We start from the raw sequence: 25,447 nt of genomic DNA on the forward strand, positions 1-25,447 counted from the left end.
TCCTCCCTCTGGCATCCTCCTCTTTCTTGCCCAGGCCTCTGCTCCCTGCGTAGCACTGGACCTCTGCTCTTCTGCCCCGTCTCTCTGCCCCTTGCCCCTTGCCCACCTCCCCACCTCCATCTCTGTCGCTCCCTGTCTCACCGAAGGCCCTTTGCACATCAGGCCCAACCCCAGCTGGGGGTCTCTGGGCTCCAGGAAGCCAGCCAGAGACTGTGCAGGCTGCACCATAACTCAGGAACTCTGCCAGTAATCATTTCGTTAAGCAGGAATGGCGTTCCCGTTACCAGATAGCGGGTCTGCTTCTTCCCTACCAGGGCCCCCTCCCCACCGCAAAGCCCCCTCACAACTTCCTGCTTGCAGCAGCCTCACAAGGCCTCATTCTAATCCTGCAACTTGTCTGTTTAGTGTCTGTGGAGAGGGGAAAGGAGCAGAAAAGTAGCTTGCCTTTTATTTTTATTTGCCCTCTTTTTTTTCCCCTTCCTCCAGATATCCCCCTGGGGCACCCGCCTAGAACAGAGCAACAAATATTTACTAATTCCATGAACAGAAGAGGGTTTTTTTTTTTTTTTTTTTCCAAGCAAATATCCGAGGCCCCAAGTTCATGGTGAGTCTCCTCCCCCATGTGGCCCCCCTCCCCCTTCCTCCCTGTACGCCCAGGACTTATATATAGTTCACTCAGTGCCATTTCCCCAATTTTTTCTGAAGTTCAAGACAAGTTGAAGGGTCAAAAAGGCAAAGGGTGTTTTAGAAGTTTAGCAGACAGCTTTTGGTACAAGCGAAAGAAAGAAAAGAGGGGCAGGAGAGAGGCAGAGAGAACAGGAGGCAGGAATCTGGCTCACATTAAGCTGGAAAGTTCCAACCATTGATTTGCTCTGGAAGTATGCCTTTTTAAATCACAAAACATGGTTTATTCATGAGGTTTTTTTTTTTTTTTTTTTTTTAATAGCAGCCAAAGTTGTACTTTGGTACCAAGATGGAGACCCAACTTTCCTTTTTCTTTGATCTTTCTTGTAGGACTGGGAGAAAGGGGATGGGAAATGGAGATGAAGGATTCCCAAATCAGGGAGTCCTGAGAACACAGGATAATCTTCCAGCTAGGTCTATCCAATGTCTTTACCATCCCTCTTAGGAAAAACCAAGCACATGCTTAGGGAGAGGAGATTTCTTAGAGGAAAAAGAGCCGATTCTGAAAAGGCACCTCATGGCCACTGGTAAAGGAGAAAGGAGAAAATACTTACTAGCTCATACTGGCAAATGTCATATAAGGAATGGGCTTAGTGATTGCATTAGCTTCCCAGGGCTGTCACAACCAACTACCACAAACTAGGTGGCTAAAAACAACAGATCTGTATCCTCACGCAGTTCTGGAGGTCAGAAGTCTGAAATCAAGGTGGCAGCAGGGCCGTGCCCCCTCCAAAGGCTGTAGAGGAGAATCCTGCCTGGGCTCTTCCAGCTTCTGATGGTTGCAGGCGTCCCTTGGCTCGTGGCTGCATCACTCCAGTCTCTGCCTCTGTTTTCACATGGTCCCTGTGTTATCAAATCTCCTTCTTCCTTCTCTTATAAGGACTCTTGTCATTGGATTTAGGGCCCCCCTAAATCCAGGATGATCTCATCCTGAGATTCTCATATCTGCAAAGATCCTATTTCCAAGTAAGATCACATTCACAAGTACAGGGGATTAGGACTTGAACATATCTTTTTTGGTAGGGTGGGGATCATTAAACCCATTACAGTGATCATAGAGTGTTTCTCAATGTCATGCGGGGAAGCCAACCTAAAATGACACAGCTAGGGACTTCCCTGGTAGTCCAGTGGTTAAGACTCCACGCTTTCAATGCAGGGGCACTCAGGTTCAATCCTCGGTCGGGAAACTAGGATCCCACATGCCACGTGGCCAAAAAAAAAAAAGACACAGCTAGAGAGATGCTGAGCTGTGCTTTCCTTTTACTTCCCTTCCAGTCCTGACTGTTGCAAGGAGAAAGGCCCAGCTGGTGCTACTGTGTCTTTTTAAAAATCAATCAATTAATTAATTTGTTTGCGTGTCTTAGTTGCAGCTCACTGGCTCCTTAGTTGTGGCATGCGAACTCTTAGTTGTGGCATGCATGTGGGATCTAGCTCACTGAGCAGGGATCGAACCTGGGCCCCCTGCCTTGGGAGCATGGAGTGTTAATCACTGCACCACCAGAGAAGTCCCACTACTGTGTCTTTAAACACCTTCTTGCCACTTGCTAATCCTCCTTTTTAAGGAAGGGAGAGGGCAGCCTTCAGGCTCAGAACCTACAGCAGGCAATTCATGCTTTATCACATGTCTGACCCATGTGACCGCCTGTTTTTGAAAACAGATACTGGTCTTTCATTTATGGTCGTGAGGTATAGCTTTCTTTCGGATTGAATTAAAATGTAAGCCAACAGCAGGTGGCTGAGTTGAGAAAAATATTAGGTAAATAAATAATACAACTGGTACACCGACATGGTGAATGGGGTGAGGCTGCTGTACAGACAAAGGGAGATCGGGAATCACTGGTGTGGTGTGCTGGTTTTCTCACTGTTCCCAGGAGCCCAGCACCTGTGCTATGTACCAGGAAGAGGGTAGTTAACAAAGTTTCTAGTCAGCTGGAGTGTGTTGTTTCTTCTTGAACCTGAGACTCTAACAGTTGTATGCATTGGGTTTCCCCATGAAATTTTTTTTTCCCCCCAAGGGTCAGAAAATTCTTAATTTATTCTTCTTTACTTTTTTAACAGATCTTTATTGGAGTATAATTGCTTCACAATGCTGTGCTAGTTTCTGTTGCACAACAAAGCAAATCAGCCATAGGCATACACATGTCCCCATATCCCCTCCCTCTTGAGCATCCCTCCCCCCCCCCCTACCCCCCCCCTCTAGGTCATTGCAAAGCCCCGAGCCGATCTCCCTGTGCTATGCGGCTGCTTCCCACCAGCCAACTATTTTACATTCGGTAGTATATATATGTCAGTGCTACCCTCACTTCACCCCAGCTTCCCCCTCCCACCCGATGTCCTCAAGTCCATTCTCTATGGCTACCGTTTTATTCCTGCCCTGCAACTAGGTTCATCAGTACCTTTTTTTTTTTTTTTTAGATTCCATATATATGTGTTCGCATACGGTATTTGTTTTTCTCTTTCTGACTTACTTCACTCTGTATGACAGACTTTAGGTCCATCCACCTCACTACAAATAACTCAATTTCATTTCTTTTTATGGCTGAGTAATGTTCCATTGCATATATGTGCCACATCTTTATCCATTCATGTGTCGATGGACACTTAGGTTGCTTCCATGTCCTGGCTATTGTAAATAGTGCTGCAATGAACATTGGGGTGCATGTGTCTTTTTGAATTATGGTTTTCTCAGGGTATATGCCCAGTAGTGGGATTGCTGGGTCATATGGTTCTATTTTTAGTTTTTTAAGGAACCTCCATACTCTTCTCCATAGTGGCTGTATCAATTTACATTCCCACCAACAGTGCAGGAGGGCTCCCTTTTCTCCACACCCTCTCCAGCATTTATTGTTTCTAGATTTTTTGACGACGGCCATTCTGACCAGCGTGAGGTGATACCTCATTGTAGTTTTGATTTGCATTTCTCTAATAATTAGTGATGTTGAGCGTCTTTTCATGTGCTTCTTGGCCATCTGTATGTCTTCCTTGGTGAAATATCTATATAGGTCTTCTGCCCATTTTTTAACTGGATTGTTTGTTTTTTGATATTGAGCCCCATGAGCTGTTTGTATATTTTGGAGATTAATCCTTTGTCTGTTGTTTCATTTGTAAATATTTTCTTCCATTCTGAGGGTTGTCTATTTGTCTTGTTTATGGTTTCCTTTGCTGTGCAGAAGGTTTTAAGTTTAATTACGTCCCATTTGTTTATTTTTATTTCCGTTACTGGGGAAAAAAGAGCTTCATAACAAAAAGAAAGCTTAAAGAACCTACCTCCTCTGCCTCTCCACTTCTATTTTACAAATGAAGGAATCAAGACTTAGAAAGGAACAACAGCAAAAAAGAATTGTCCAAGGTCAACCAAGCATCCGGATAACCCATACATTGAGTTCCTACTATTTATGGAGCAGCTGCAATGCATGAATTCTTCGGTACATGAGGTATTGTATTGAGTCCCCACAGCAGCACTGGGAAATCGCTGGAACTTGACAGGGGAGGAAACTGAGGCTCAGAGAGGTTAGGAGCTTGTGCAAATGACAGAGCTGATAAGGGGAGGAGCTGGGAGGCTCTCCATCTGGCGTTTTTACTGTAGCATCCCGCTGCTTTCCTCCACTTGCAAATGTCTGCACACCCTAGCCCACCACAACACACACACACACACACACACACACACACACACAACATGTTTATTTGGATGAGGACATTTTGAATCTTGGCTGTTTCTGCAGCCTCTACATTCATACACCTCCTCCAACTGACATTTCTCTGCTGGGTGCACTTGTAAATGCTTGCAGGTGGCAACAGGTTTCTGGCTTCCTCCGGAGAGAATGAGTGCAAAGGAGACGTTCCTCCCCAGGGAAAGAAGAGGCTGTGTGCAGAGAGAGATTTTGAGCCTAAGGATGTCAGATTCGTTCTCTCTATTCTGGAAGTGCCTAGACATTGGAAGACAATGGAAAAAAGTTAATCATTTGGCTTTTTTTTTTTTAAACAACCAGATGTTGGACACCATCAAAGACCCTGACACCAGGACCACAGGTGTGGCCTGCCTCAGATTCATTTGCTCGTGACTGTTTTCACGGATGGCACTGTTGTATTCTAGATCCCTGGAGGGTCCCTTTCAAGAAACCGATGGGAACTATGAACCACTTACCCTGTGAACTAAATGACCACGTGCCACATTTTTCATACAATTTCTTGGAGTTTGCATACTCTCTGAAGTTCTTTTCCAAGCTTAAAGAGTTCTCCATGCACTAATCACAGTAGGGACATGCCTGGATATCCCCATGGGCGATTGCCCCAACTCACAGGTGGGGAAACTGGGATCCAAGACCAAAGAGTGGAAGGACTCAAAAGTCATGGGGATGGTTAGGATAAGAGCTGGGGTTTGGATGCTATGCCTTCTCAGACTGAGCCTTTCCACTGTCTCTCCCACTTCCTGAAAGACTGAGGCACTTCTGAACAGACTCAGGCAATCCTGAGAGAACAGCTCACTGGGAACCTAAGGGGTAGAGGCTAAGGCATACTGCACCACACTCCTAGGTTCGAATCACAGCTCCACCACTTATGGGTTGGGAAGCCTTGGGTAAGTTATTGAACTTCTCTGTACCTCAGTTTTCTCATCAGTAAAATGGGAAGGATATGAGCACCTACTTCATAGAATTATAGTGAGGGTTAAACCAGAATCCAGGTCAGGTTTTGAAACAGTGCCTGACACACACGATCAGTGAACAGTTATTACGTTAACATCAATATTATGATTACTATTAGGTGTAGAGGGAAAACCTCTTAGTGTGGGACAGATGCCATAAACAGGTGTCACCCTCACCCTCACTCTGAGCCAGAAGACATTCCACCCCAGACACAAATTGATTTGGGTGTTGGAGTGGGGAGAATGAGAGGTGATTGGAGCATAAGGGGCCTGAGAAACTAACATGCACAGAAATTAAGGGATTTTTTTTTTCTGAAATTCCCAGAACTACTTAGAGGCAGAGCCGGGTCTCTGTAAACTTCAGTCTATCCATTCTCCCAGGGCTCGGGGTGCATCTCCTTCACGATGTGATTCTGAAGAGCAGATGCTGGCTCCCATGACTCTGAAGGGATTAACACTGAACCCTACAGCTGGCTGCAGAGAGCTTCCTACACTGTGATTTTCATTCGCAAAACAAACAAACAAGTCGCGCTCTAATAACTCCCAGGCCTCCTTCCTTGTGGCTAAGACGTGGATTTTGCAAGAAGCAGGCCTTCCAAAGATCCCTAATTGCTATACTGTTGTTGAACAGCTAAAGACTGTTTCATGGCTGGCAAGAAGGCTTACATCCTCATTCACTCATTCATTCACTGATTCATTTGTTCATTCATTTACCAACCGATTACTAAAGACCTACTTCAAAACTTCAGCAGTGGATACGGATACCAAGACCCTCCCAGCCCTCAAGAAGTGGACAGTGTTCCCAGAGCTGCTCCAGCAGAGAGGTCAGCATGACTACTCTCAGAAAAAAAGCAATAGGAACGTGGGGGCATTCCGTAAACAAGCACCAGTCCCAGAGGAATACAGGACACTTGGTGCGATGTGAGTCCAGCCCTCCAGGTTGACTCTCTGATTTGTTGCCTGGCTCAGAACCATATTAGCATCCCTTCTCTTTCTCTTTCTCTTTTCTCCTTCTCCCCCCGCCCCTTCTCTTCCTTCCCCTCTTCCTTTATTCTGGCTTCTTACGGTGGAGGCTTACGTGCAGGGTTGAGTTCTTTCGGGAGAGGGGAAAGGTTTGCTTCCTTTCTGTTCACATTTAGTTAAAAGGCATCTGTTGCAGAAATTCTGGGGCAATATCTCTGGTTTTACTTTTCTGAGCTGCTTCAGTCTTGAACCAGCATTTTTCTCAGCTGCCGGTAAGGTGGTCTGATGTCTACACATGGTCTCACTCAGAGGAGTAAGAGAGTGGGCTGCTTCTGGAAGGTCTGCTAGGAGATCAAAGAACTTTCATAGAACCCCCAGCCCCTGCCCTCAGTAAACCTCTTCTTGGCATCTCATTGTCCGGAATGGATCAAATGACCATTCCTGAAGCGATCACTCAGAGTAGAACCAAGTTACTCTTAGAGTTGAGCCTCGGAGCTGGGTTTGGTGTTGACATCCCTTGAGGAACACGACCTGTGTGGAGGAGGGTTGGACACGTGGACCAAACTGAGATCCTATTAGGAAGGAGGATGGGGAAAACGGATGCTGGCCAGGCCACCAACAGTGACAGTTACAGAGTCTTCCTCCCTCTTTTCCCAGGAGTCTTCTCTTGCAATATCATTTTATAGATGTGAATAGATGCTGAGTGGCAGCCCGGTAACTGTGTCAACACCCCAAACCTAGCACAGATGGTTACTTTACGAGACATGTGACATGTAACTCTATCCACCAGCAGTATATACCCCAGATCTGGACAAAGCCAAGTCATTGGATTCTTCTCTCGACCAAAGCTTTATCTCCCCCGATAGATATTTATCCTATGTAATGAGTTTGATGAGCACCCCGCTTGTGTCAGGGGGTCTTATGGAAAGCATCTGCTGAGATGTGGGGAGAAATCCAAGAAATTTATTGTGAAAGATGAAGATGGAGAGAAGCAGGATTAGGTAGGAAGAGCTTCAGACCACAAGGAAGATCAGAGAAAGTCTCAGCTCACTGGATGGGGAGGTCCAGAGCAAAGATCGTCCGTTAAAGTAGTCCTGTGCTGGGCAGAAATGGCCAGGCGCTGCTCAGTGTCTGGATGGCGGCCTCCCAGGAAGGATGTGCCTTTGACTTGAAAGGTTAGCTGGATCCCAAAGGCACTGCAGCTGGAAGCTGTCTGCTAACTGCACCCCTTGCAGCTGAGTGGTAAATTCTTTCTTGAAGGGAAGCCTGAGCATCACATCTTGGTGACTACCACACCCTTCTCTACCTGCTGTGTACTAGGACTGTACTAGAACCTGAGAGGGGGGAAGAAAGATAATACCCTTATGTCACCTACATGGCTTAATATTGTTGCTCCTTGACATGCAAACAAAATTGGGTCTAAAATGTCCTTTTGCAGATAAAAAGTCCTTAGAAGTAGCCATTCATCCCTATTATAACTCATATAAAATCCACAGCATTCTTGTTAATGGAGAAGTAAGTTCAAACAATAAGCTGCTGACACATATATGGGTCATAATTATATGCCACAGATAACTATAAAATCAGTTATTATACTCACAGTTTATTTAAAAAAAATCCTGCAAGAACTTGTTGGCAGCTGCAACGCCAATGCGTGCCATTTTATCTGTTGCTTGCGGGCTCTGCAAATGTGTGAGTATGGGTGAAGAAATATTTGATATTTGCTTGAAAGTACTTATTTCCAGATTTGATACAGTATTGGGTGCGACCACTTGGTATGCAAGAATGCCCCAAATGCGCATCTCTACCAAATGGTGCCCAGAACAAATAGCCATGATGATAATGACAATGATGGTTGGTATTCCCTGTAATAAACCACCCTGAACTTAGTGTCCCCCAGAAAGAGCCATTTTATTACACCCATGGATTCCGTGGATCAGGAAATGGATAGAGCACGGTAGGAGAGTTTGGGCACTGCTCTGTGATGACCAGGTTTCAGCTGGGAAGATTCTTAAAGGCTGAGGGCTAGAAGCATCTGGAGTCTCCTTCACTCATAAGACTGATGCCTGGGCTTGGTTGGGACTTTCCATCAGAACATTTACACGTGGACTCTCCCTGTGGCTTGGGCTTCCTCATAGCATGGCAACCTCAGAGTAGTCATACTCTTTTCATGGCCCAGAATTCCAGTGTTTTAGCAAACAAGGCAGAAACTGCATGGACTTCTATGATCTAGCTTTGGAAATCAGACAGCGGCACTTCTGGCATAATCTTTCAGTCAAAGAGTTCACAAATTCACCCAGATTCGAGGGAGGAGGGCACAGACCCAACCTCTTGACGGGAGCGGGGGTCAAAACGTGTGTGGCTATTTTAAAGAACTAGCACAATTGGTAATAATAGTTCCCGCTAGCTAAGTGTCGAGCTTGGTGCTAAGCTACCATGCATTTATTTTCTTCATAATGACCTTACGAATTAGGTATTCCAGTCTTCATTTTGTAGAGGGATTAGGTGACCTGCCCGAAGTCACACAGCTAGAAATACACATTTCTATGATGCATTCTCAGATCTGTCACATCCTATAACCCTTCACTTTTAATTTCATGCCTGGATGTCACCGCATCCCGACCCCTATCCCTGGACTGGTATGGGGAGAGTAGGCAATTGGGAGAAGAGGCTCAGAGATGAATTAAAGGTATTTTCTTGCTTATGAAAGTAAGCTTAGAGAGATAATTTTACTGTTATTTCTCAGTCATATATGAATTCTTGAGTTGAAATACTGTATCGAAGTGGCCAAGTCATAACGTTCCATTGCTTCCCAGGAGGCGATGCTGCCTCTCCTTCCATGCCCAGGTCTAGACGGATAAATGGTGCCTTTAAGGGGTATCTGGGCCAGGAGAGGGCTGGGTGCAAAAAGGGGGTTCATGGGAGATGATGTGAGGTTCAGCTCCCAGGTTGCTCTCCATGAGTTGTGCCTGCACGGGGCTGGTTCGAATGTGTTTCCTTAGGGCAGGCAGGGCTTGGTGGACACACAGGCCTTGGTGGGCAAGGGAGTACCATCCAGGGAAGATGATGGTGTCGGAGAGAAAGGAGCCAATGCCCTAGTTTTAACAGGTGGTCTGAGTCAGTCCAGGAGTCGGCGGGGACAGCTCCGAGAGAGGGGATTATTGTTGAGTCTAATCAGCCCACCCCACTACTATGTGCATCCAGGCATACACAGACACTTTACATGGAAATATATGATGTCCCATCATGCACCTCTGCCCCACTCCTGGAGTTTTAGGTGCTTTGGGGTAGCACAACTTTCCCATTCTGTTTTTCAAGGGTCATGGGGTCTCCTGAGACCTGGCCAAGACTCTCCCATTCTTGTCATACGCTCGAATGATCAAGATCCTCCTACTATGTTCCTGGCACACTGTAGGTGATCAGGTAGTGTTGAAAGAACTGCACTTTGCATTCCACTGATTTCAAATGGGAAAACTGGTCTCCCTTGCGCATATTTCTGTTTCCACCTTTGTCCATACACTGTTTTCTTTGCCTTGAATTCTCTGCAACTCTTCGACCACCCCTTCTTCCCATTCCTAGGGATGCTTCAAGACTGAATTCAGGTCTCTTTCTACTCTGAGAGGCTCTCCTATAGCTCATCTGGGTTAAAACTTCCTCCCACCTAACCCCTCTGTTTACTCATATGGTGGCATCTATCACATTGATCACCGTGTGTTGTAATGAACTCGTGTAGGAGGGTTCAGTTACACATGCTGCGGTTCAGATGTGCCCAGACGAACTTAATAAATAAATTCAGCTTTCTTCATTTTCTAGAAGTAATTTCATTTTGCCCTTGAGTCCCCATTTCCGTTAATGACAGGAAAAAAAAATTTTTGCCAATTAGAGGCAGCGATTTCTTTAGTAAATATTCAGCCAATTCAGAATTCAAACTGCTGGTAAGGGCTGTGCCTTCCTTCTCAAGATGGCCCTGCTTCTCTGCCTCATTTCCAATACAGCTTCTGGGTGTAGTGACAGGATGACCAGCTTCCATCGGCCCTTCGCTCTGTTCTGCTGTAGGGTGGCTGGCCTGGCCTGTCCCACGGGTGCCATGCTGCCGTGCAGTCCTTGACCCTCGTCATTACCCACTTCTGATCTCAGGCTCTTTTTGGTTTTCCAGACTCTTATCACTTCCCACTGGAACACCTGGGGAATTCCAGATTCCTTAGATGCTATGCTCAGACTCTGCGGAACCAAAGGCCACCAGCATGGGCAGGATTTGAATGACTTTCCATCTGTATTGCAGTGAACTGGGGCCGCAATCCCAGATGTGGTAAGATTCCCCCAAACCCATCTGGATGTTTCTACCTCCCCTGATTCCTTCAGGGTGTGGAGCGCTGCTGAGGGTTGACCAAAGACTCTTGTACTCCTGACCACTCAGCCCTGAACAAACCTTCTCTTTCCCTTATTGTCTAATGAGAGCTCCCTTTATGCCCTATCCTCCTTTACTCTTACTCTGTTGAATTCTTTATTCTAGGTGGTGGCCACCTGCCCGTCCTCTGGTGCAATTTCTCTATGACTTTGACTTAATGGCAGAAGGGATGTGGCAGAATTAATTAGAGAGAGAGAAGAAAAGTGTGTCAATAGACAGTAATACACACCCACACATAGATATTTTCCTTGTTACACTCGTCTCCCTCTTTCTCTTTCCTTAAGGACTGTCTCTGTGTCTGACTCATCTCTGCAGCCCCAGGGCCTTGAATGGGGCTTAACACAAAGGGACGCTTAAAGAATGTTTCTAGAATGCAACCTTAATTTCCCAGTTGCTGCCTTTGACTTCTAGAGACCTCAGTGCCCAGCATGAGACACTATATACTGGCAATTGGCTTCATGTCCCACTGGGGAAAAATGGAGAGAATATAATAATAAGGGTAGGTACTAGATTTTGAGCATCTCACATGTATCAGCTATAACACCAGCCCACTTTAATTAGATTTTCCGTAACTTCATGGAACCCTACGGATTAGGCTCAATAATTTTCCTTTTGCACGTGCAGAAACTGATGTTCAGAGAAGTTACATTTCTTATTTGAATATACTTTGCCAGTTAGTGAAACAATGAGAATTTGAACTCGGCAACTTGTGGCTCCGAAGCCCAAGGCCTTTCACCAGGCCACGGTAGTAGTGTCTGGTCTGCATGTGAATCTTCCTTCAAAACAGAGGAAAGAACCCTGGTCTAAGATGGTCTTGGAATTCAATGCTTACAAACTCACATCTCTAGGAGGGTGGGCCTTGGAACTGCAGGTTAGACTTTGGGATTCATTGGTGCCAGATCTCTGTTATATGGGACACACCATATGGAGCCTAGAATTCATCACAGCCTTTGGCAGGCAGCCTGGCCTGGAAATAACCCCAGAAGGCTACATTTTGATCAGGAAGCCCGCAGCTGTTTTTCAAAGTCATTGTCGGAATTTTTAATTTAATTTTATTTTTAGTAAACCTTTGTGCCCCTCATTTCTCAGCCAGTCTTCTAATGTCCTGGGTGTTCTGGACTATCACAGTGGGTACATGGCACATGTGCAGGGAGATATGGGGACATTTAGCACACCTTGTTGGGCCGAACAAGGCATGGGGCCTCAGGAAAAAAAAAATCCCAAGTAAAGTTAAGTACATAACCAGCTGTGGCCTCATCTCCAGGTTGGGGCTGGGAAAGGGAAGGAGTAAAAAGGACCTCTGAGCGCTCCCCCAAATGGGCCATGCCTGTTTCCCTAAAGCGAGGCATCTGGAAGACCAGGCAGACACCCTCAGAACAAACGGGCCAGCCGCTTAGGCTAGTTTGCCATGCACAGTCCCCTTAGAACTTTCAATTTTCAGTTTTCCAAGTGATTCACCAGATCCCCGTCATGCCGGGGCTGAATTCTTAAAAGCAAATCCACATTTGAATTCTCCAAAGTAAAGCCACGTTTTAGGATTTGGCTGCAAGGGGCTTGGAATCCAGCCACCCTGGGACTTGAGAGAAGAGCGATTCCATTTTTGAGGTTTGAGGAATCCTAGAATTCAGAAGCTGGGCCCAGCCTGGGAGAGAAACTGATTTCAATCTGATTTAATCCCCCACCTCCTCCCGCTGTCCCCCCGACCCAGGCTGATACAACAGCCTGGCTCACGGCACATTCTCATCGGTATGAACTGTGTTGTGAACCATTAAGGTGTCGGGCTTTTGCTTACTGGGGGCAAACTGCAAGGTCACACGAATGCCTGGATGGAATTGGTGTGTATGTGTTTCTCCATTTTTCCCCCCGCCCAGGATGGCAATTCTTCTGCGGTTGTGTCTACACAGCTGGTTGAGAGAGGAAAGGGGGAGAGAAAAAAGGAGCCACATGGAAAATTCAGCGTTTTGTTATTTTCTTTTGCCTGCACAATACCACACAGATGGTGCGGTTGACTTATTTTTAACTGGGTGTTTGTGTAAATGAACCAAACCGGTCAGTTGCTTGGGCAATATTGAGATCAGAAACGAGCTGATCAAAGGCACCAAAAGCAACCACTAATTTGACCAAAAAAAACAAAAATCATCCCACAATAGCTAGACAAAGACATGTCAGTCTGGACTGTGTATAAATGGGGCCTGTCTTGAAGTTTGCTAACAGCACAGAGAAATATCCAAATGAGCTGTACTTCTGACCATCCAAATAGCTGAGCCCTGACGATTCCATCTGTCACTTTAGCTTGTCCGATCCAGCTCCCAAGAAAGCTTGGAGAAAACGGCATGTGTGTGTCTGGGGGCTGGGGGAGGGTTGGGAAGAGGGGACTGTTGGTAGTACAGTTACGACCATCGACTTTCATGATCAGTCAAGTAGGGCAAGCAGGAATCCAATGACTTGTTAATCAATTGATTACAGAGTGGCCAGTCCAATCAGTTGTATGGTTCCCCCCGTTTCTTTTTTTGTTATTATAAATTTTTTAATTTTGTATTGGAGTATAGCTGATTTACAATGTTGTGTTAGTTTCAGGTGTACAGCAAAGTGATTCAGTTATACATGTACATGTATCTATTCTTTTGTAAACCCCTGATTCTTTGGAGCTGGGAAACTGACAGCATGTCTCTGTTGAATTATGGGTTGAATATGGGCTAAGTATGTTATGGGATGAATTGTATCCTCCCTTCCCCCAAATAAAAGATATGCTGAAGTCCTAACCCCCAACGTCATGGTATTTGGAGATGGGCCCTTTGGAGGGTAATAAGGTTTAGAGGAGGTCATAAGGGTGGGGTCTCCGTGATGGGATTAGTGTCCTTATAAGCAGAGGAAGAGTTTGGAGCCCTCTCTTTTTCTCTGTCTCTCTGCCATGGTAGGACATAGCGAGAAGGTAGCTGTGGACAAGCCAGAAAGAAAACCCAGGCAAGCTGCTATCCTGGTCTCAGCCCTCCAGCCTCCAGACTGGTAAGAAATACATTTCTGTTGTTTAAGGCACCCACATCTATGGTATTTTGTTATGGCAGCCCAAGCAGACTAAGGTAGTCATCTCCACGATCCTTTCCAGGATAAAGATTATATGACTACTGATCTTGCCTGTGTGTGGCTAAAAGATGTAATTTATCCTTGGATGGAAACCTCTATCTAAAGGGCCAAATTATTATTTTGGTCAATGATGTATTACACTTCCCTTGTCCATTTCTCGTCTTGGCCCTCTCAGCGAATTCAGTGCTGATGAGTTAATGTATATGAAAGTGCTTTGTAAACGGCAAGGCATTGCCCAAATACAAGGACTTATTTTTATGCTGTTGCAGTTGAGAGCATTACAGCTGGGCTAAAGGCAGAGGCATCTGGTATCATGTGTTGGCAATGAGGTTGTGGGTGAATGATATTTGTGAAAATGTATGATGAGTGTAGTACATGTGTGTTTCAGTTTCAGCTTAAGTGAAAATTTAAGAAACAACAGAGTGATATGTTTATAAGCACCTGATCTTGAGAAGACTGCTCAAAGCCACCGCCAGACTCTAACACTTAATATCTGTGGGGTCTTGGACAAGTAACTTCTCCTCTCCGTGACTTGATTTCTCCTTCTGAAAAATGGGTATAATATTAAAACTTACTTCCTGGGGTTGATGGAAAGATTAAATGCATGTGAAGGACAGAGCTATATATACCAGCTATGTACGTGCCTGTGTATTTTATGTGTATTTTATGTACGAAGCATGTGCAAATGCCATGTGCCGTCTTTCTTTCTACATTTTGCAAATTGCTTTGTTCCCTGTCGTTTGGCTTGCATTCCCCAAGTAAACCATCAGAAGCAAAAAATAGAAGATGGTATCTTGGAAGCACAGCACTGGACAACCTGGGCTTTGGAAGACCCTGGAGGAATTAGCTTTCCCGACCTTCCAATGCCTACATTCTCCTACTCAACATCTTGTAATCAGACATTTGAGACAAACCCTTGGAGCTTCAAAGCATGACTCATAATGGCCTGGGTTGCACATTTCAGTCAATGACCCAAGAGTGTGGCCTCACTTTGAGGAGGATTAAACCTTCCACTGTGGTGGGGGAGCGGTGGGTGGTGGAAAGGAAGGATGTGAAGAAACAGTTGCATTTCAGTCCACTCTAACCTCTCCGTCTTGGGCTCTGTCCTTGGCACGCTATTGGGGAATTTGCTAGAGAAGGGGAACATTTGAGTCCATTACTTTAAAAGCAGCAGAAAATAGACTCTGGGAAAAAAAAAAAAATTGTGCCTTGGCTACAGGAACTTAATGGGCCATTTTGGTCTCTGCCTCCTGCCTGGCTGAGGGTGTCAGGAGCCATGCTCTCAGCTTGCAAAAAAATATGTCATCAAGAAGTGTTCCAGTAATGGAGAGTTAATGGAACTGGGAGCCAGAGTTATAACAAAAGGGCCTTAAAAGGGGGGTGGGGTATAATTTATTAACAGCAGTGTATGGAGCAGGGAGCCTGCAACATTTATGAGAAAAGAAAATGGGACCTTTCACAAGATCCAAGGTTTCTGCTCTCTATAGGCTTGGGGAAACACTCATTGGCGAGACCCAGGCACCGCCCCTTTCTCTATAACACTCCAACCGCTCTTCAGAAGGAAGAGAGTGGCATCTCTGCTAACTGGGGTCTGTGGATCAGGGACGCCTGCTCTGATTCTCCCAGGGATGGAGAAGTTTCTGTTTATGAAAGGATGTTGACGTCCTTATCCGTGGAACATGGTACCAGCGACTTCAAGTGGTTGGGGTATTTTTCTCCTAACTTGGTATATTAGCCAGGGCTCTGTTGGGTGTGAGTTAAAGAGGCAGAGTTCACAATGGCCTAAGACTGAGAAAAAAATGGAGTGTGGGTCTTATTTCAGACTTGGTCCAGAGTATATTGGTCTTATTTGGAAGCAGATCTTGAGATGAAGAGATGTGTACAAATAGCTTATTTGGGAGATGATCCCAGGACGCTGTGGTTAGATAGTAGAAAAATGAGGGAAGAGAAGGAAGGTGATGAAGAGTGTTCATTATCAAGCTAGTTGAAGTGCGGACAGATAGAGCTTAACTTATTGGATCCAAACTCTGGGTGATATTATAGAACATCTCTTCAAATCGAGAGGCAAGGGAGCCGGGAAAGTTATTCATTCAATCCCCACAGTCATTGGTTGAGGGCTGCTGCTGGGGTTTTTATTCTCTGGCATTCCTGGCTTCTCCTGTATGATGCCGTGGGTACTCCTGTGGCCAGGGACCGGTGGAGGGACCCTTCAGGCAGAGGGTTGCAGCTGTTTTCTGTAAAGAACTGTCAGCCTGTAAAGGTAGCTGCCAAGGAGCTGTGGATATACCACCCATAGCATCGGCCAAGGCGGGGTAAGTACTAATTGACTTCACTGATTGAAAAGTTCAAGCTTGGAGTAGCTTCAGGCATTGGTAGATCCAGGGGGTAATGGAGCATTATCAGGACTTGGTCTGTAACATTTCATTATTGGTTTTTCTTTTCTCAACATCAGCTCCATTCTTAGGCGGGATTGCTCACATGATGGTACATTGCCTGCCAGTAGCTATATGCTTTTATCCAATTCAGAAGCCCCAGTGGAAAAAAAACCCCAATTTTTCCCCTCAAACAATTTTACCAGCAGTCCTAGAATGTATTCATGTTGGCTCAGCTTGGTTAGTTAATTGTAAAATGTTTAACAAGTAATTTAATCTACCTGGGCCCCCGAGTCTTCACTTGCACAAGAACGCTGTAACCCTGTCTTCAACTTCAAAAATCATTTGGTTGTAAGTGGCCCCCATTCTATTTCATCAAGGAATCCTCTTGATTTTCAAGGCACGTGATTTTCAAGGCACTTTATTTTCAAGGCAAGCATGATTCCAAGTGTTATCCTTGGACTTAGTTCAGTCATTCTTTCTATATATGTTCTTCCTGAGTAATCCCTCCATTCCCTTGCTAAGCATCCACTTCTGAGTAGATGGCTTTCCAAATTAACCTTGTGAAGCTGCTACATCAGGACTGTTGGGATAACAAGTGACAGAAAAATCCAATTAAAATTGTGTTTGTATGCATATACCTACACATATACTTACATATATATATATCTACATAAATATGTTCATATATTTATATATACATATATATATATACACACACACATATATATATATATATACACATTCATATGTTCACATAACTAAGACAGGAGCTAGCTGTGGTTTCTGTCTTGGCTTTATTCCAGGTCTCACAGAGAGTCATCCATCATTCACTTTCCGTTCCTTTGGTTCTCTCCATTCTCAGACATCATATCTCCTCATCAACACAAGATTCCCCCAGTAGCACCAGTCCCACATTCTCTCACTTTCATTCAAAGAGAACAGAGTTTGTTTTGCCAAAGGCTCAAACAGAAGTGCCAGAATTCCTTCTCACCTGCTCCGATTGAGCTGACTGGAGTCACATGACCATTCCTGGACCAATCACTGGTCTTGGAAGAACCTGATGGTCTGATTGGCCAGCCTTGGATTACATATTCCCTCTTGATTCAAACAGTGGGCTTAGTTTAACCAGAATCACACAGACTGAAAATAGGGGAGGGCTGTTTCTGGAAATAGGAAGACTAATGTCATCCTCACTTCTCCTTTGCAGCATTAATTTATTTTCACTGTTTTGTGCTACACACATTTGTCACTAAATCAGCGTCTAGATGCACATTCACATCACTAGACTCGTTGTCTCTGGTCAACTGTCCTCTGATGTATTATCTAACATGTTACATCATAGGGTTTCCGCATCCTTCCCACCTATTGAGGACACATATGTTCTTATTCTTTTTGATATCCTTGGCATCTAGCACAGAGGCTGGCATTTATTGGGCATGCAAGAAATCTTTGAGAGAAAAAAAAAGAAGAGAGAAACACAGGAAGAAATAAAGGATTCTGAATTTTAAGTCCCAAACTCCCTTCCAAGCTAGCAATTTGTACTTGGATGTTGTCCTGGTGACATGCAATATGGTAACACTGGACTTTCAACTCATCAGGTCCCAAACTGAACTTACCGTCTTGTTTTCCAGACCATTACCCATTGCCCACTTTGCTCTCTTTGACCTCAGGACATCCTGCCAGAGGTTTGATCTGGTGGATATAGGCTTCGTGTTTCAGAAGCTCACAAACCCTTTGAAATCATGTAAAATGTTACGCATGTGTCTCTGTGAATTGACTTGAGGTGTTGGGTCCATAGATTTCATCACGCTAACCTAGGAGTCCAAAAGCCAAACCTGTTAAGAAAAAATTACTGACGCCCTAAAATGGAAATCATTTCAGTTTTAGGTAGCCCAGTATTTGAGAAGACACAAAATAGGCATCTTGCCTTTTCCAGCAGGTACCCAAAGGGACAGTCAAATCTCAGTGCATAATTTTCTTTTCCTATTGACTGTTTATCACAGGGCTTTGTCACATTTATCAGAGAAGGGAACTAATGATTATTCCTCCTCCTACATACAGCTTCCTCATATCTTACTTGACTACTTTTCAAGTTTGAGTGATAATTCATGGCAATTCATTGTATCTGCTTCATAATTTCCAGTTATTAGAGCCTTTTCTCATAAACTGTTCAACTTTATCTTCCCACAAAATTCCAGCGTTGGAGTAAAGATTGACCCAAGTAAGAATGGCCTTGGATTCCTTCTTTCTTTCTTTCTTTCTTTTGGCTGCGTTGGGTCTTTGTTGCTGCGTGCAGGCTTTCTCTGGTAGTGGAGAGTGGGGGCTACTCTTCATTGTGGTGTGCGGGCTTCTCATTGCAGTGGTTTCTCTAGTTGCGGAGCATGGGCTCTAGGTGTGAGGGCTTCAGTAGTTGTGGCGCACGGTCTTAGTTGCGCCACAGCATGTGGGATCTTCCCGGACCAGGGCTCGAACCCGCGTCCCCTGCATCGGCAGGCGGATGGATTCTTAACCACTGCGCCACCAGGGGGGTCCTGGCCTTGGCTTCTAAATGACCTTCTGGTTATTGACTCTCTGAGGTCTGATTTTCTACTATATCCATTAGGAAAGTGTTCAGCTGCAAGTAAAAGGGAACCTAATATATGGCTTAAACATATTTTCCTTACATCAGAAGAAATGAGAGGGTAGGTGGTAGTTTATCTTGGCTCAACTACTTGGCGATGCCTTTGTAGGTAAGGTTCTGTTTATCTTCCTTTGCTTTATGGGTTGATTTTTTAAAGATTGAAGTATAGTTGCTGTACAATATTATATAAATTACAGGTGTACAATATAGTGATTCACAGTTTTTAAAGGTTATGCTCCGTTTATAGTTATTGTAAAATTTTAACATATTGGCTGTGTTCCCCAAGTTGTACAATATATCCTTGTAGCTTATTTTATACCTAATAGTTTGTACCTCTTACTCCCCTACCCCTATATTGCCCCTCCCCTCTTCCCTCCCCCCACTGGTAACCACTAGTTTATTCTTTATACCTGTGAATCTTCTTCTCATGTTATATTCTCTAGTTTTCTGTAGTTTTTAGATTTCACATATAAGTGACATCATACAGTATTTGTCTTTCTCTGTCGGACTTATTTCACTTAGCATAATGCCCTGCAAATCCATCCCTGTTGCCACAAATGGCAAAATTTCATCCTTTTTTAATGGCTGAGTAATCTTCCATTGTGTATACACACACACACATATGTACACCACATCTTTATCCATTCATCTACTGATGGTCACTTAGGTTGCTTCCATATCTTGGCAATTCTAAATAATGCTGCTATGAACATTGGGGTGAATATACCTTTTCTAATTACTGTGTTTTGTTTTTTTTTCTCTGATATTTATCCAGGAGCAGAATTGCTGGGTCATAGGGTAGTTCTATTTCTCATTTTTGAGGAACCTCCATACTGTTTTCCATAGTGGCTGCACCAGTTTACATTCCCACCATATGGGTTGATTTTTTTATCCCAAGGCTTGTTGCCTCATGTTTCAAAATGGCTGCTGAAGCACCAGACATATGCCCAAGTTGAAGGAAAAGAAGAGGGGTGGAAGAAGGGCTGTGTTAGCTATGTCAATCCCTTATGATTAGAAAAGCAAACATTTTCCTAGACACTACCACCTCCTTCAGTAGACTTATACTTATACTGTATTGGTCTGCACTTGGTCATCTCTGAGCTTATGCTAGCTGCAAGGAAGGTTGTGAAAGTGAAGGATAAGCTTGTCATGTTTGCCTTTAGCTTAATCATGGTCCACCTGGCTTGGAGTGTAGTCACACCATGCCACCCTCTGGAATATCATACTGTGTCACTCCACGTCACTTTGAGTGAAAGCTAAAGTCTTTATGGTGGCCTGCAAGACCTACAAATTATGGCTCCCATGTCATTTCTGACCTCATCCCTTTTTGCTCACTCCCTCTCGCAAATCATTCCAGCCACACTGGCCTCCTGGGTCCCTCTCCAGCCCTTTTGCATAGCCATTCCACATGGAATGTTCTTCCCAAGACCAGCATGGTCTCCTCACTTCCATCATGTCTTTGTTAAATGTTACCTTCTCCATCAGGCCAACTATTAACACCCCTTCCATTCCTGATCTGTGTTACCAGTATATTAATTTCCTGTAGCTACTGTAACAAAGCACCACAAACTGAATGGTTTAAAATACTGAAATTTATTGTCTCACGATTCTGGAAGCTGGAAGACCATAGTCAAGGTGTTGGCAGGCTGTGAGGAAGAGCCTTTTCTTTTTATTTATTTCTTTTTTAAAATTTATTTTATTGAAGTCTAGTTGATTTACAATGTTGTGTTCATTTCTGCTGTACAGCAAAGTGATTCAGTTATACATACACATACATTCTTTTTCAGATTCTTTTCCATTATGGTTTATCACAGGATATTGACTATAGTTCTCTGTGTTACACAGCAGGACCACGTTGTTCATCCATTCTATATATGAGTTTGCATCTGCTAATCCCAAACTCCCAATCCATCCCTCCCCCACTCCCCTCCCCCTGGCAACCACAAGTCTGAGGAAGAACCTTTTCCATGCCTCACTCTTAGCTTCTGGTGGTTTCTGACAATCCGTGGCATTCCTTGCTTGTAGATGCATACCTCCACCCTCTGCCTCCATCATCACGTGGACTTCTATATGCGTCTCTGTCCATATCTCCCTCTTCTTATAAAGACACCAGTCATTGGCTTAGGGCTCACCCTAAACCAGTATGATCTCATCGTAACATGATTACATCTGCAGAGACTATTTCCAAAAGTTCACTTTGTGAGATTCTGGTGGGCGTGAATTTGGGGGGATACTACTCAAAGCAGTGCATCCAGCTTTACTTTTTATTTTCTTCTAAGACCACTGTATATACCTTCTAGCTTTTTTTTTTTAGACAGGCCAAGGGAATTGCTTATTCTCAAAGCTCTAAGCCCTAAACGAATCCACACCCTTTAAAGAGGCTCAGAGGTGGGAAGGAGGATGGGACCACAGATCCCAATTGCTGGAGTATCTTCTCCACGCGTCATGACAACCAGGTACCAGCTTTTATCCTGTGCCCGCAGCCAGGGAGCCCTTGTCTTGTGCTCTCCACCCCCACAGAAAGCAGGGCCCAGGAATTCACATGTTTGTTGTTGCTTGTGTTACTGAATATCCATGAAGTGCAAAACGGGGCCGTGACCTAATGAGGTGTTAACCCTGCCTCAGTACTACACATCGGCCGTGAAAGCAGCCTCTTCTTGGCCAGGACTATTTCAAGGAGATTCAGGAAGTATTTGAGACTCCAGAAGAATGGCTGGAAATCAGGGACTCTTCAGATGGACCTCTCTGAGAGCTCAGGGCAGGAGTCATGGACCAGGAGCCCCCTGAATGCACCAGAGAATCTCCCCTGTGGCTGTTCCCCCCAACCCTGCTAAGACTTACCCAGCGCTGGAAGGAACAAGGACTCGGGAGTCTACGGATCTGGGTTTACATCCCAGCTCTGTCTCCAGGACACGTGAGACAAATCACTTGTCCCTCTGAGCTTCAGTCTCCACATCTATAAAATGGAAATAATTATTGTAAATATCTCCCAGTGTTGTGAAACAACAATAAGGTAATATTCATATGTAAAGCCCTTGCTCCATAGCGGATACTTGCTAGCTCAGGACTACTCTTACCTTTATTGCTTTTCTTAGTGTGATTTGGTAATATTGGAAGACAACTTGGGTGGAGGAAACTAAGAACTGTCAGCCTGATCCATTGAACTCTGCTCCTCAGAGAGTGGAGAAACAGGATTGGATATTCAAATAAGCACTGTTTATTGCCTGCCCTCTGTTAAGCACTTTATATGCCTTATCCCAATATTTCTAGCAACAACCCCCTGGGGTAGACCTTATTAGCCTCATGGAGGAAACGGAGGGTCAGAGAAGTTAAAAACCTGGCCAATGTTCAACAGCTGCCAGGAAGTGACACATTCGGGATTTGAGCCTTGTTCACATGACATCAGGTGCCATGCTTGTCCCATGACGCGAGGCCCGGACCCCATGTTCTCTACACACCTTAGTTTTTAATCGGTCCCGGGGGTGGAAGGTCAGGGGTCCTGGCACCCTAATCCAGTTCTTGCTCTGGTTTTCCCACGAGAGCTTTGATCACCTTGTGTGTCCACTGCATCCCGGCTCCAGTCGTTGGGAGGTCATCGTCCCCCACTACCTGGGGACTCCAGGGACCAGCAGCTGTGTGGGCTTTGCCTGTAAAGCAGTTTGATGATGTGTTAAGTGTCACTGCTTAATGAGCTGCAGGACCAAACACTCAGGGTAGAGGCGAGGGAGGCCGATGCGGCCCCCAGACACATGGTGCTGCCCAAATTCAGTTGTAAACGTCACAACCAAGGGTGGGCCTGGAGCCTCCTGCTTGGAGAACCCCGACTTCCGTTGCCCCATTGGCCTCTGACTAATCCACTCCCCTCTCAACAGCTTGCCCCCACTTCCTCCCCAGTCCTCCAGTCCCCCCAGCCCATCCTCAGGGTTGTCGCCATGGGAGGTCTCTTCTTACAACAGGGCAAAGCAATTAAGGACAGACGGTGCAAATTAAACCAGGAAGAATGAGTTTCCTCCAGCGCCAGAGAAATATTTGGGGCCTTGCTTCAGAGGAGAAGCCAGGAGGAGAGATGGATGGTGGGTGAGTGGTGAAGATGGAGGCTGATGGGATAGGACCAGGCTGCAGGAAGGAGAGAAGAGATGTATCTCTGGATGGAAGGTTAAAGTGGAAAGATTAAGCGAAGGGAGAATGGCAGAGCCATTCATTCATTCATTCGTTCGCCCATCCACCCATTCATTCATCACCCGTCCACCCATTCATCATTCATCCATCCACCCATTCATTCATTCATCCGCTACCCATTCATTCACCCATCCACCCATTCATCCATCCATCCATTCATTCACTCCTGCAGCAATCCACCCATTTGTTCGTGTGTCAAACATTGACCTGGGTGTTTTAAATCCAAGGGCAAATTGGAGAGCATAATGAATTGATTAGGAACAAGGGCTTTGGAATGAATGGATATGGCTGGTTCCGTCATTCGTTACTGGGGTAAGCGTTGGCAAGAGACCCAAACTCTCATGCTTCAGTTTCTGTAAAATGGGGTAGAATGCATTTGTCTTGCCAGGGCTTCGGGGGAGAATTAAATGATATAATTGATGCAAAATGAACGTTGCTTTGCTTTTAAGTAGATGCTCAAGCAATTTAATACATCATGTATAGGGTCCTCTGTGTGTGTCTGTTGAATGAATAATGATGTTTGTACTTACGTTTCTAAGTGTTTTATATACATTAATTTATATAGTTCTCAAAAATACATGAGGAAGTCATTATTACCCTCTTGGTTTCTTTTGAAATAGAAACCCAGGCACCTAAAGGTTGTGTTATCTTCCAAGATCACACAGCTATTAAGTAGCAGAGGTAGCATTTGAACCTAGGGAGCTTAGCTCCAGAAACCGTGCATCTAAAGGCCAAAGTACCCTGTCTTCTGGTGATGCTGGAGAAAAAAGAATTATATGATACCTTATGTGTTTAAGAACTAGGGATTGGGTCAGAGGGTCTTTAGAGATCTCTTAAAAGAATTCTATTCAATGACCCCCTACCTCCACCCCCCGCCCATGGCTGGGTATGGACACACACACACAAACACACGCTTGTGTGTGCATGCTTTGGCCTCTGCTGACCTCCAGCTGCTACCCTCTACATGCCCTGCAGTGGTGGCTGTTTACTGGGAAGGGGTGGACGGAGCTGCTGTGTGGATGCCTAAAGCAAAGGCTGCTGACCCCTGTAACCCCAATTCCATCCCACACTGCCTTCCTCCTCCCCGCTTCCCCCCTTCCTTCCCTCCCTCCAGGGCCCGGTGCAAACACGGCATCCAATTTGTTACCTACACAGGAAGGTCAGGGCCCTGCTGGCCCCTGCACTTTTCTCAGCGTAGGTCACTTGACTGTGGCTTGCTTGTTTTTCTCTCTGTTCTTTGAAAGCGTCAGTGGGAGCTGGAGAGGGATCTGGGACCAGACGGTGACCTCTGACTATAAGAAATTTACTGGAGAGGGTGCTTTTCTAGAGTCCTGCATAGGTGTCAAAGCTGTCTAGGCAAGGCTGTGGTGGAAGGATTTTGATGGGGAATTTGGGGTCCACCATAGATTGCAGGACAGACAAATTGCACTTCCTAAACTAATCGAAGTTCACAGACAAAACATATGTGATATTGTGTCTATCTGTGTGTGTGCACGCTTGGTGTGTATGCCTGCACAAGTTGTGTGCTCATCTGGGCATTTTTCTGGCCAGAGGCTTCATGGATGTCATCAGAATTTCAAATGGATTTGAGTCTCCATAGGGTCAAGGTCCACTGGCTTAACGTCAAGGGAAGCTGAAAGGAAAAATTCTGAAGTGATTTAGGAAAATGAAAGACCAAGGAAAAATCCCATGGACTCACAGAGTCCAAGCACCATATTAGTTGGTCCAGGGACCCCACTTCAAATACCTACCGGGACGCAACATGAATGTAAACAAATGACTCCAGCCAAGTGTAAGAAGACTCTTAGTGTCCAGGAGATGATATGGCATCAGTGAGACTGTAGTAAACCAGATAGTAAAGAACAATGCATGTCCCAAGTGAGGAGCCACAGCCATTTCATCCATTGTTGACATATTGGAGTGAGGCCCCATCTTTGCTGGATCTTCCAGATCTTTTGAGCAAAATCAGAAATCCAGGCTTCTATCTGAAATGTCCCAAATTAAAACATGTAAATGTATGTTAAATTAAAAATAGAATATTGTGAAAGCCAAACAATGTGTAGGCCTGATCCACCCTGTGAGCCTCTAGTTTTGAACATCCAACAATATGTCTCCATGATTTTCCAGGAAGAGAATTGCAAACCAGAAAAGGGAAGGGGTCTGTCCATCCAAGATCACATAAAATGAATGCATGACAGAATCAAGACTCAAAAGGCCGCTCTCCCTTTTTTTTTTTTTTGCTGCGTTGGGTCTCTGTTGCTGCGCGTGGGCTTTCTCTAGTTGCGGCGAGCAGGGGCCCCTCTTCATTGCTGCGCGCGGGCTTCTCATTGCGGTGGCTTCTCTTGTTGCGGAGTATGGGCTCTAGGTGCACGGGCTTCAGTAGTTGTAGTGCACAAGCTCAGTAGTTGTGGCTCGTGGACCCTGGAATGCAGGCTCAGTTGTGGCTCACAGGCTTAGTTGCTCCACGGCATGTGGCATCTTCCTGGACCAGG

This window comes from Monodon monoceros, unplaced genomic scaffold, assembly GCF_005190385.1.
Source record: "Monodon monoceros isolate NGI ecotype Baffin Bay Population unplaced genomic scaffold, NGI_Narwhal_1 Super_Scaffold_1, whole genome shotgun sequence".
Lineage (NCBI taxonomy): Eukaryota > Metazoa > Chordata > Mammalia > Artiodactyla > Monodontidae > Monodon > Monodon monoceros.